Here is a 9,367-nt window from a genome sequence, read left to right as displayed (position 1 = left end):
ATACCTATCTTTACGCTGATCATTGCCTATCTTTACACTGATCAATGCCTATCATTACACTGATCATTGCCTATCTTTACACTGATCAATGCCTATCTTTACGCTGATCAATGCCTATCTTTACGCTGATCAATACCTATCTTATCTTTACACTGATCATTGCCTATCTGTACGCTGAACATTGCTGAACATTGCCTATCTTTACGCTGATCAATACCTATCTTTACGCTGATCATTGCCTATTTTTACGCTGATCAATGCCTATCTTTACGCTGATCCATGCCTATCTCTACGCAGATCATTGCCTATCTTTACACTGATCATTGCCTATCTTTACACTGATCAATGCCTATCTCTACGCAGATCATTGCCTATCTTTACGCTGATCAGTGCCTATCTTTACACTGATCAATGCCTATCTTTACGCTGATCATTGCCTATCTTTACGCTGATCATTGCCTATCTTTACACTGATCAATGCTTATCTTTACGTTGATCAATGCCTATCTTTACGCTGATCCATGCCTATCTTTACGCTGATCATTGCCTATCTTTACACTGATCATTGCCTATCTTTACACTGATCAATGCCTATCTCTACGCAGATCATTGCCTATCTTTACGCTGATCAGTGCCTATCTTTACACTGATCAATGCCTATCTTTACGCTGATCATTGCCTATCTTTACGCTGATCAATACCTATCTTTACGCTGATCATTGCTTATCTTTACGCTGATCATTGCCTATCTTTACACTGATCATTGCCTATCTTTACGCTGATCAATACCTATCTTTACACTGATCATTGCCTATCTTTACGCTAATCATTGCCTATCTTTACACTGATCAATACCTATCTTTACACTGATAATTGCCTATCTTTACGCTGATCAATGTCTATCTTTACGCAGATCATTGCATATTTCTGCGTAGAGCAGTACATAGCTCGAGGTAATGCGCAATTGATTTAGAAAGACGGATAAATACACCCCTTCTTTTTGTATTAATACGTACATCTAGGGATATAAATTCAAAATTTTTATATTTTTTATATATATAAAGACAAGTTTATAAATATACATGGGCACGTATACACAATAAACATAAATTTAACATACATTTATATGGGTGAAGGTTTGCGAACAGGTAAGGGGTGTAAGAAGGAAAGAGAGAGAGAGAGAGAGAGAGAGAGAGAGAGAGAGAGAGAGAGAGAGAGAGAGAGAGAGAGAGAATTTTATTTTACCAAGATAAAGATTTAAGGCTAGCCCTTTTCTTACAATCTGTCCTTGGGAAAGAGAGAGAGAGAGAGAGAGAGAGAGAACTTTATTTTACAAAGACAAAGATTTAAGGCTTGGCCATGTCTTAAAATCTGTCCTTGGGAGAGACAGAGACAGAGAGAGGGGAGGGCAGGGGGAGAGAGAGAGAGAATTGGGTAGAGAGGGAGAGAGATCTAAAGAGGGAGGAAGAGAGAGGGTGGAGGGGAGAGAGAGAGAGAGAGAGAGAGAGAGAGAGGGAGAGAGAGACTGAACTTTATTTTACAAGGACAAAGATTTAAGGCTTGGCCGTTTCTTAAAATCTGTCCTTGGGAGAGACAGAGACAGAGAGAGGGGAGGGCAGGGGGGGGGGGGGGAGAGAGAGAATTGGGTAGAGAGGGAGAGAGATCTAAAGAGGGAGGGAGAGAGAGCAAGAGAGGGTGGAGGGGAGAGAGAGAGAGAGAGAGAGAGAGAGAGAGAGAGAGAGAGAGAGAGAATTTTATTTTACAAAGACAAAGATTTAAGGCTTGGCCATTTCTTAAAATCTGTCCTTGGGAGAGACAGAGAGAGGGGAGGGCAGGGGGAGAGAGAGAGAGAATTGGGTAGAGAGGGAGAGAGATCTAAAGAGGGAGGGAGAGAGAGCAAGAGAGGGTGGAGGGGAGAGAGAGAGAGAGAGAGAGAGAGAGAGAGAGAGAGAGACTGAACTTTATTTTACAAGGACAAAGATTTAAGGCTTGGCCATTTCTTAAAATCTGTCCTTGGGAGAGACAGAGACAGAGAGAGGGGAGGGCAGGGGGGGAGAGAGAGAGAGAGAGAATTGGGTAGAGAGGGAGAGAGATCTAAAGAGGGAGGGAGAGAGAGCAAGAGAGGGTGGAGGGGAGAGAGAGAGAGAGAGAGAGAGAGAGATAGAGAGAGAGTGAGACTGAACTTTATTTTACAAGGACAAAGATTTAAGGCTTGGCCATTTCTTAAAATCTGTCCTTGGGAGAGACAGAGACAGAGAGAGGGGAGGGCAGGGGTGGGGGGGGAGAGAGAGAGAGAGAGAGAGAGAGAGAATTGGGTCAGGCATGGGAATTGTCCGCCGAAAGGCAAATTTCCGCCGATTTTTTTTTGTTCCGCCGAAAAACTTCAAAAAGCTAAAGTGTCCGCCGAAAAAATAAATGGGGGAGGCAAAAATGGTTCTAAAAACTGAATTTAATGGCAAACTTGGAGCTTAGACGACACCAAATTGCACCATTTGGGTTCTTTGAAGAAAACAAAAATCCGAGCTTTGGGGGGGAGGGGGGGGGGGATGACGAACCTCCCGGCGACTTTGCTATTACTTACAAATGTTCAGCCTTTTTTACTTTTTTCTATTCCCATGCCTGTTGGGTAGAGAGGGAGAGGGAGACTGAGAGAGCTAAAGAGGGAGGGAGAGAGAGCAAGAGAGGGGGGAGAGAGAGAGAGAGCAAGAGAGGGGAGGGAGAGAGAGAAAGAGGGGAGGGAGAGAGAGAGAGGGGGGAGAGAGAGAGAGGAGAGATAGAGAGAGAGAGCAAGAGAGAGAGCAATAGAGGGGAGAGAGAGAGGGGAGAGAGAGCAAGAGAGGGGGGGGAGAGAGAGAGAGAGAGAGAGAGAGAGAGAGAGAGAGAGAGAGAGAGAGAGAGAGAGAGAGAGAGAGAGAGAGAGAGAGAGAGCGCACACAACATAATGCACAGAGCACAGCAATACTAATGATGGACAGAGTTACCTGAAACTCAATTGTTGACCACACTGAAAACCGCGCAGCAAGGTGTACGTCCAGCCTGCGTAAGCTGCCAGCTGTCGCAGCTGTTCATCCCCCCCCCCCCCCAACCTCTCCAGTGCAACAACTATAACTATTTGAATGTTACGCAGTCAGGTCTGTCTATCTAACTCTATGTCGTTAAAAAATCAATGCTTGTACGATGCAGAACCTGCTAAACGCGAAGGCTCTTTATCTTTGACCCATACTCGAACAAAATGCATATATATAAATAATAATAGTAATAATAGCACATAGAAAAAAATATTAAACAGACAGACAGACACACACACACGCTTACATTAGGCGAGGATCATGTGGCTTATTTTGCCCAACTGAAAACGATTTTTTTCCCGCGCGGACGATATTATAAGATGTTTGGTGGCTTGTTCACAGACCAGCTTTTTTGTTGGTCCAAGGGGACCATTATTGTCTTTTGTTTCATCTTTATCGACCAAGGCCGAAGGCCGCGGTTGATAAATATGAGACAAAAGGCGATATGCTCCCCGAGGACCAACAACAAAGTGCTGGTCTGACAACAAGCTACCAAACATCGTTTTTGTCATCATTTTGGTTGTGCAACAAAATGCACAATAACCCACAGGGAGACGAATTTTTAGAATCCAACTCCGGGCCACAAAGCATCGTCACAGTAGCACTGACGAGTTAACACGTCAAACTTGTATGTGACGTCAAACGTAGCTTGTTGACGCTTTTCTTCCAGTCTGAAAATGTACAGAGCTGCGATCATACCTGTGAATTCAGTAAGTGTTGAGCATATTTCTTTTCTTTTAAGTGTTTATGACTTTTCGTTGTGGATTTTGCGATTACAGAGATAAGTTGCAAATTGACCATGAGTCGTCGCGGTAATTATCAACATTGATTGGGTCTTTGAGAGTGAATGCTTACAATCGTTGTCCTCGGAAACACAAATCCAAAGCCACGATGGTTCCACACATCAAACAATCAGCCTGATTGGCTTTTACTTTGACAATCCACGTTTCACATGAAAGCTCAAACCCATTCACCACCTCGAGTTATTGCATGGGGAACATGAGATTTATTTACCAGGTGTTTGTGAATGAAAACTCGTGAAAATAATGACAACTCTTTATATCACCCTGTCAAATATCGACCGGATTGTACGCAGCAACAAGTTGTATGTCCAGTCGGTGTCAGCTGGCGGCTGCTACAGCTGTAACCCCCCCCCCCCCTCTCCTCACCCCCCCCCCTACCCCGATGTGTCACTGCACTCTGGCCACAGGGGTCCAACAAATCTCTCAAACGATTACTTTAGCTTTGTATAGCGTACACACGTTGTTTCTTTTAATTACATTTAGTCAAATTAAATGTTTTAACATAGAGGGGGAATCGAGACGAGGGTCGTGGTGTGTGTGTGTGTGTGTGTGTGTGTGTGTGTGTGTGTGTGTGTGTGTGTGTGTGTGTGTAGAGCGATTCAGACTAAACTACTGGACCGATCTTTATGAAATTTGACATGAGAGTTCCTGGGAATGATATCCCCGGACTTTTTAAATTTTTTTCTCGATAAATGTCTCTGATGACGTCATATCCGGCTTTTTGTAAATGTTGAGACAGCACTGTCACACCCTCATTTTTCAATCAAATTGATTGAAATTTTGGCAAAGCAATCTTCGACGAAAGCCGGACTTTGGTATTGCATTTCAGGTTGGTGGCTTAAAAAATAATTAAGGAATTTGGTCATTAAAAATCAGAAACTTGTAATTACAATTTTTTTAAACGATTCAAAAACAATTTCATCTTATTCTTCGTCATTTTCTGATCCCAAAAACATATACATATGTTATATTTGGATTACAAACAAGCTCTGAAAATTAAAAATATGAAAATTATGAAAAACATTAATTTTCCGAAATCGATTTAGAAACAATTTTATCTTATTCCTTGTCGGTCCCTGATTCCAAAAACATATAGATATGATATGTTTGGATTAAAAAAAACTCAGTACGCTAAAAAGAATAGAGATACAGAAAAGCGTGTTATCCTTCTCAGCGCGACCATTACCGCACTATTCTGGCTTGTCGATTTCACTGCCTTTGCCACGAGCGGTGGACTGACGAAACTACGAGTATGCGGTCTTGGTGAAAAAATGCAGTGGGTTCAGTTTCATTCTGTGAGTTCGACAGCTTGACTAAATGTTGTTATTTCGCCTTGCGCGACTTGTTGAGGTGTACAGGTACTTTTCTCCCTTTGTGAACAGTTTTGTCGAACACCACAAATCTGGGATACGATTATTCTTCCTTCTGGACAGGCTAATAAATGGGATAAGAAACGTCTTCCCTCTTGACAGGCTTTTCCATGGGATAAGAATATTCTTCCTTCTGGACAGGCTTTTATGTGGGATAATAGTATTCTTCCTTCTGGACAGGAGTTTATATGGGATAATAGTATTCTTCCTTCTGGACAGGCTTTTATATGGGATAATAGTATTCTTCCTTCTGGACAGGCTTTTATATGGGATAATAGTATTCTTCCTTCTGGACAGGCTTTTATATGGGATAATAGTATTCTTCCTTCTGGACAGGCTTTTTACATGGGATAAGAATATTCTTCCTTCTGTACAGGAATTTACATGAGATAAGATTATTCATACTTCTGGACAAATACCACTAAAATCAATGTGGCCGCTTTCTGTGGTAAATGGAAAATGACAACCTCCCTGAAATCTCTCAACACCTCTCCCTCCACCTCACCCACCCCCACCCCCATCAGAGATGCACTGACGACAGCGGTATGGACGATGAGGCCCCCACCCCCATCAGGGATGCACTGACGACAGCGTTATGGACGATGAGGCCCCCACCCCCACCAGGGATGCACTGACGACAGCGGTATGGACGATGAGGCCCCCACCCCCACCAGGGATGCACTGACGACAGCGGTATGGACGATAAGGGCGGGCGGGGCCAGGTGAAATCAACCTAATTAGCATATCTATCAGATTCCAAACTCCTGGAATCTGAATGAAGTGTTTAATGACTCGACTCTGAATAATCTCATGACGATTGAAAGGCATTCGGGCCTGTCTGTAGCGACCATCCGAGGGACCGACCAACATTGGTCGTCACATTCATATGGTCGTCACGGAAAGCTCAATTGCGTGGGGGGAAATGTTTGGGGTTCTCGGAATGGGGAGGTGGTCGTTATCGAGACGTGGTCGTTATCCATAAGTGGTCGTTATCGAGACGTGGTCGTTATCCATAGGTGGTCGTTATTGAGACGTGGTCGTTATCGAGAGGTGGTCGTTATCCATAGGTGGTCGTTATCGAGACGTTGTCGTTATCGAGAGGTGGTCGCCAGTGCGGGATACAACGCCGTTTAAACCGACTGAGACGAGCTGCCAGGTGAGATGATGATGCCAGGTGAGATGATGATGCCAGGTGAGATGATGATGCCAGGTGAGATGATGATGCCAGGTGAGACGAGCTGCCAGGTGAGACGAGCTGCCAGGTGAGATGATGATGAATTTCTGTGACATCCGCCCCCAACCCCCCCTTAACTCTTTGGTCCTCTTCGTCCGGTTGGCCTAAACTATGGGGCCAGGTGTTGAAACTGAGCTTGAGGATATGGTGTGACACTCGGACTTGAACAAGCCCGCTGTGGCTGTCTTCTTCGACACGCTAGTATTATTAGCCGGCTTGTCTCGTCGAAGCACGGTATCATCGAGGTACGATCATGATGATGAGAGACGAGAGATGATGCATGCGCGTCTTCTTGATTTTCGTTGTGTCCAAGTCATTGAAGACGGTGGTCAGTTTGTGGGAGGAGAAAGACGTGTAGCGCGATGGGCGGTTATCTCTCAGGTCCCATTCAACGCCTCCCTCCGGGGGCCCGGGTAGCTCAGGTGGTAGAGCACTGGACTTGTGATCGAAAGGTCGCTGGTTCGAATCCGGGCGGTATCCATCTCCCACCCCCGTGTCACCACAGTGGCACGTAAAAGACCTCGGTCATTCTGCCATACACTTGTGTTATCTAAAGTTGGGTTAAAACCCGGGAACATGCCCCAAATGGCTTTGCCGTGAGGGCGTAAAACTTGAATTTCTCCCCAACGCCTCCCTCCCCCCAGATGAATAGCGGATGGGCACCCGCGGGCAGTGGTATCGACAAACACAGAAACAATCTTATTCCCGGGCGTACGTTCTTCTTACTCTCCCCCAGCCCCCCTGAGCCACATGTACATGCTATTTTACTATTTCTATCCTCTCTCTCTCTTTCTCTCTCTCTCTCTCTCTCTCTCTCTCTCTCTCTCTCTCTCTCTCTCTCACACACACACACTTCAGGCACACTGACTCACGCACGCTCGCACACACATACTGATTCACCGCACACACGAACGTACGCACACACCAACTCGGCGGCTCTCTCTCTCACAAACATACACACACACAAACACACACACACACATACATTCTCTCTCTCTCTCTCTCTCTCTCTCTCTCTCTCTCTCTCTCTCTCTCTTTCTCTCTTCACCCAGTCTCAGTCGACGTCACACACACGTGCGCTCACATCATCATGTATCCTCACACCGCATCTACTCAGTCAGTCGATATTCACCCTCTCTCACACATCGACACACTCACACACACACACACACTGCAAACGCTTGTGTGGATATCGTTCTACACTCTACCCTTTCAATGCTTCAAGCTTTGCTTCAACGCTTGCCGCTACTGCTGCAGCAACCGACTCGCTTCTCTCTCTCTCTCTTCTCTTCTCCACTGCTGTGCTGTGCTGTGTCCAGCAGTCGGTCGCTGCTGCTGCCGCTGCTGTAAATGCTGCCGCAGCGCTGCTGTGCCGAGACTATGATGCAAGCCTCGACTGTCGTTGGCTGTAGCTGAAACTGCTACCGCCACCGCCACCACCGACGCTAGCAGCCAGCACGCGCACGCACTTTCACAGGCGCACGGCAGGCGTGTGCGAATAATACTGAGAGAGAGAGAGAGAAAGAGAGAGAGAGAGAGAGAGAGAGAGCAGCACGAGATGCACGAGCAGCAATGGCTACCTCCACGCACTCGTACTGAACAAACAGCCTCGTTGTGGGTTTGAGGCTGAGGTGATTTATGCACGTCGTGTAGCAGTCGTCGTCGTGGTTGTTGTGTTTTTCCCTGTGTGTCTCTCTCTGTCTCTCTCTCGCTCTCAGTCAGTCTCTCTCTTCCCCGAGTCTGCTACACTGTACGGCTACTGCTAGCTATACTCGCAGCCTCTCCATATCCTCACAGCTGCCTGTCCGTGCCTCGCCTCTCTCTCTCTCTCGCTCTCTCTCCCTCGCTACGGAGGTGTGCGGCGTGCTTGCTAGTGCTGCAGGAAGTCCGGCGAGCCCGTGCCCTCACACTAGTGTGGAGATTATATATGCAGTATATTGTGCGTGGGATTCTCTCTGTGACGGGCATCGGGCACCGATTTTGGGGGGGAGTACCCGTCAATGCTAGTAGCCGCTGAGGCCTGTTTCCAATGGAGTGCCCGTGCCACCATCGCCGTCGCTGCCCGTGATCGGTTCTGCCCGTTATTTTCTCTGTGCCATGTTCGCAGGAGTAGAGTGGCCTCGGTGGATTTGCAGGGATTTCCGTCTTCTCGGTCGTCGTAGTCGTCGTGTTGTGTGTGCCATGCTGTTGCCGTCTTCGTCTTCTTCTCTTGCTGCTGCTGTTGCTGCTTTCTCCAGTGTCATGGTGCTGTGGCCACCTTCCCGCTACTGAGAAAGACGGCACTATCGTCCGCTTGACACAGAGAAACGAGGACACCTCGCAGTCCCTGGTCCTCGCCATCTTCTGCTGGACACCAGTCAGGCCAGACACACACGGACTGAGAGACCACAGAGAAACAGTGTTGAGACCGACTCTAACGGATTATACCCAAGGAGCTACTACCACCCAGCTGATACCCCTTCTCTTCAAATTGACTGGTAGGTACACAACCACTGAATAGGCCCTCCATCTTTCATTTTATCTGTTACCCTTAGCAACTGGCGCGGGGTGGCCAGGGGGAGAAGGGGGTGTAACGGTTGGGGTGGGGGTTCGAGGCGGGGGAGGACGAGAGAGGGAGAAGGGAGGAGCAGGGGGTTGGGAGGACTGTGACTGGTACATCAGGAGAGAGAGAGATGTTGGGGAAGGGGGGGTAGGTGTTTGGGGACCCCGTTGCTGCACAGCACAGCATGGCAAGGGAATGTCGTCCGGTGTCGTATGTGTGCTGTGTCCGTCACCACGCTACGGCCATGGCCGCCAACGCTGCTGCTGCAGCTGCTGCTGCTTCCAATGGTGGATGGACCCTGTGTGTATAAGGTGCTTCACACGTCTTTCTCCAACACCCTTCACCGTCTT

General features: G+C 47.1%; 1 protein-coding gene and 1 long non-coding RNA gene across 2 annotated transcripts in view; one reads left to right on the top strand and one right to left on the bottom strand.

The window, feature by feature from the left end:
* Positions 1-9,367, bottom strand: part of LOC138967597 (uncharacterized) — a 119,485-nt gene that overhangs the window by 35,848 nt on the left and 74,270 nt on the right. The gene's annotated exons all lie outside the window — the stretch shown is intronic.
* Positions 8,233-9,367, top strand: part of LOC138967595 (regulator of G-protein signaling rgs-2-like) — a 171,016-nt gene continuing 169,881 nt past the window's right edge. Inside the window, exon 1 of the mRNA XM_070340194.1 lies at positions 8,233-8,952. The gene's annotated coding sequence lies outside the window, so the exon portion shown is untranslated. The remainder of the gene's footprint in view (positions 8,953-9,367) is intronic.

The sequence above is a fragment of the Littorina saxatilis genome, linkage group LG5, assembly GCF_037325665.1.
Source record: "Littorina saxatilis isolate snail1 linkage group LG5, US_GU_Lsax_2.0, whole genome shotgun sequence".
Taxonomy (NCBI): domain Eukaryota; kingdom Metazoa; phylum Mollusca; class Gastropoda; order Littorinimorpha; family Littorinidae; genus Littorina; species Littorina saxatilis.
This window is presented reverse-complemented; position numbering and strand designations above follow the sequence as displayed.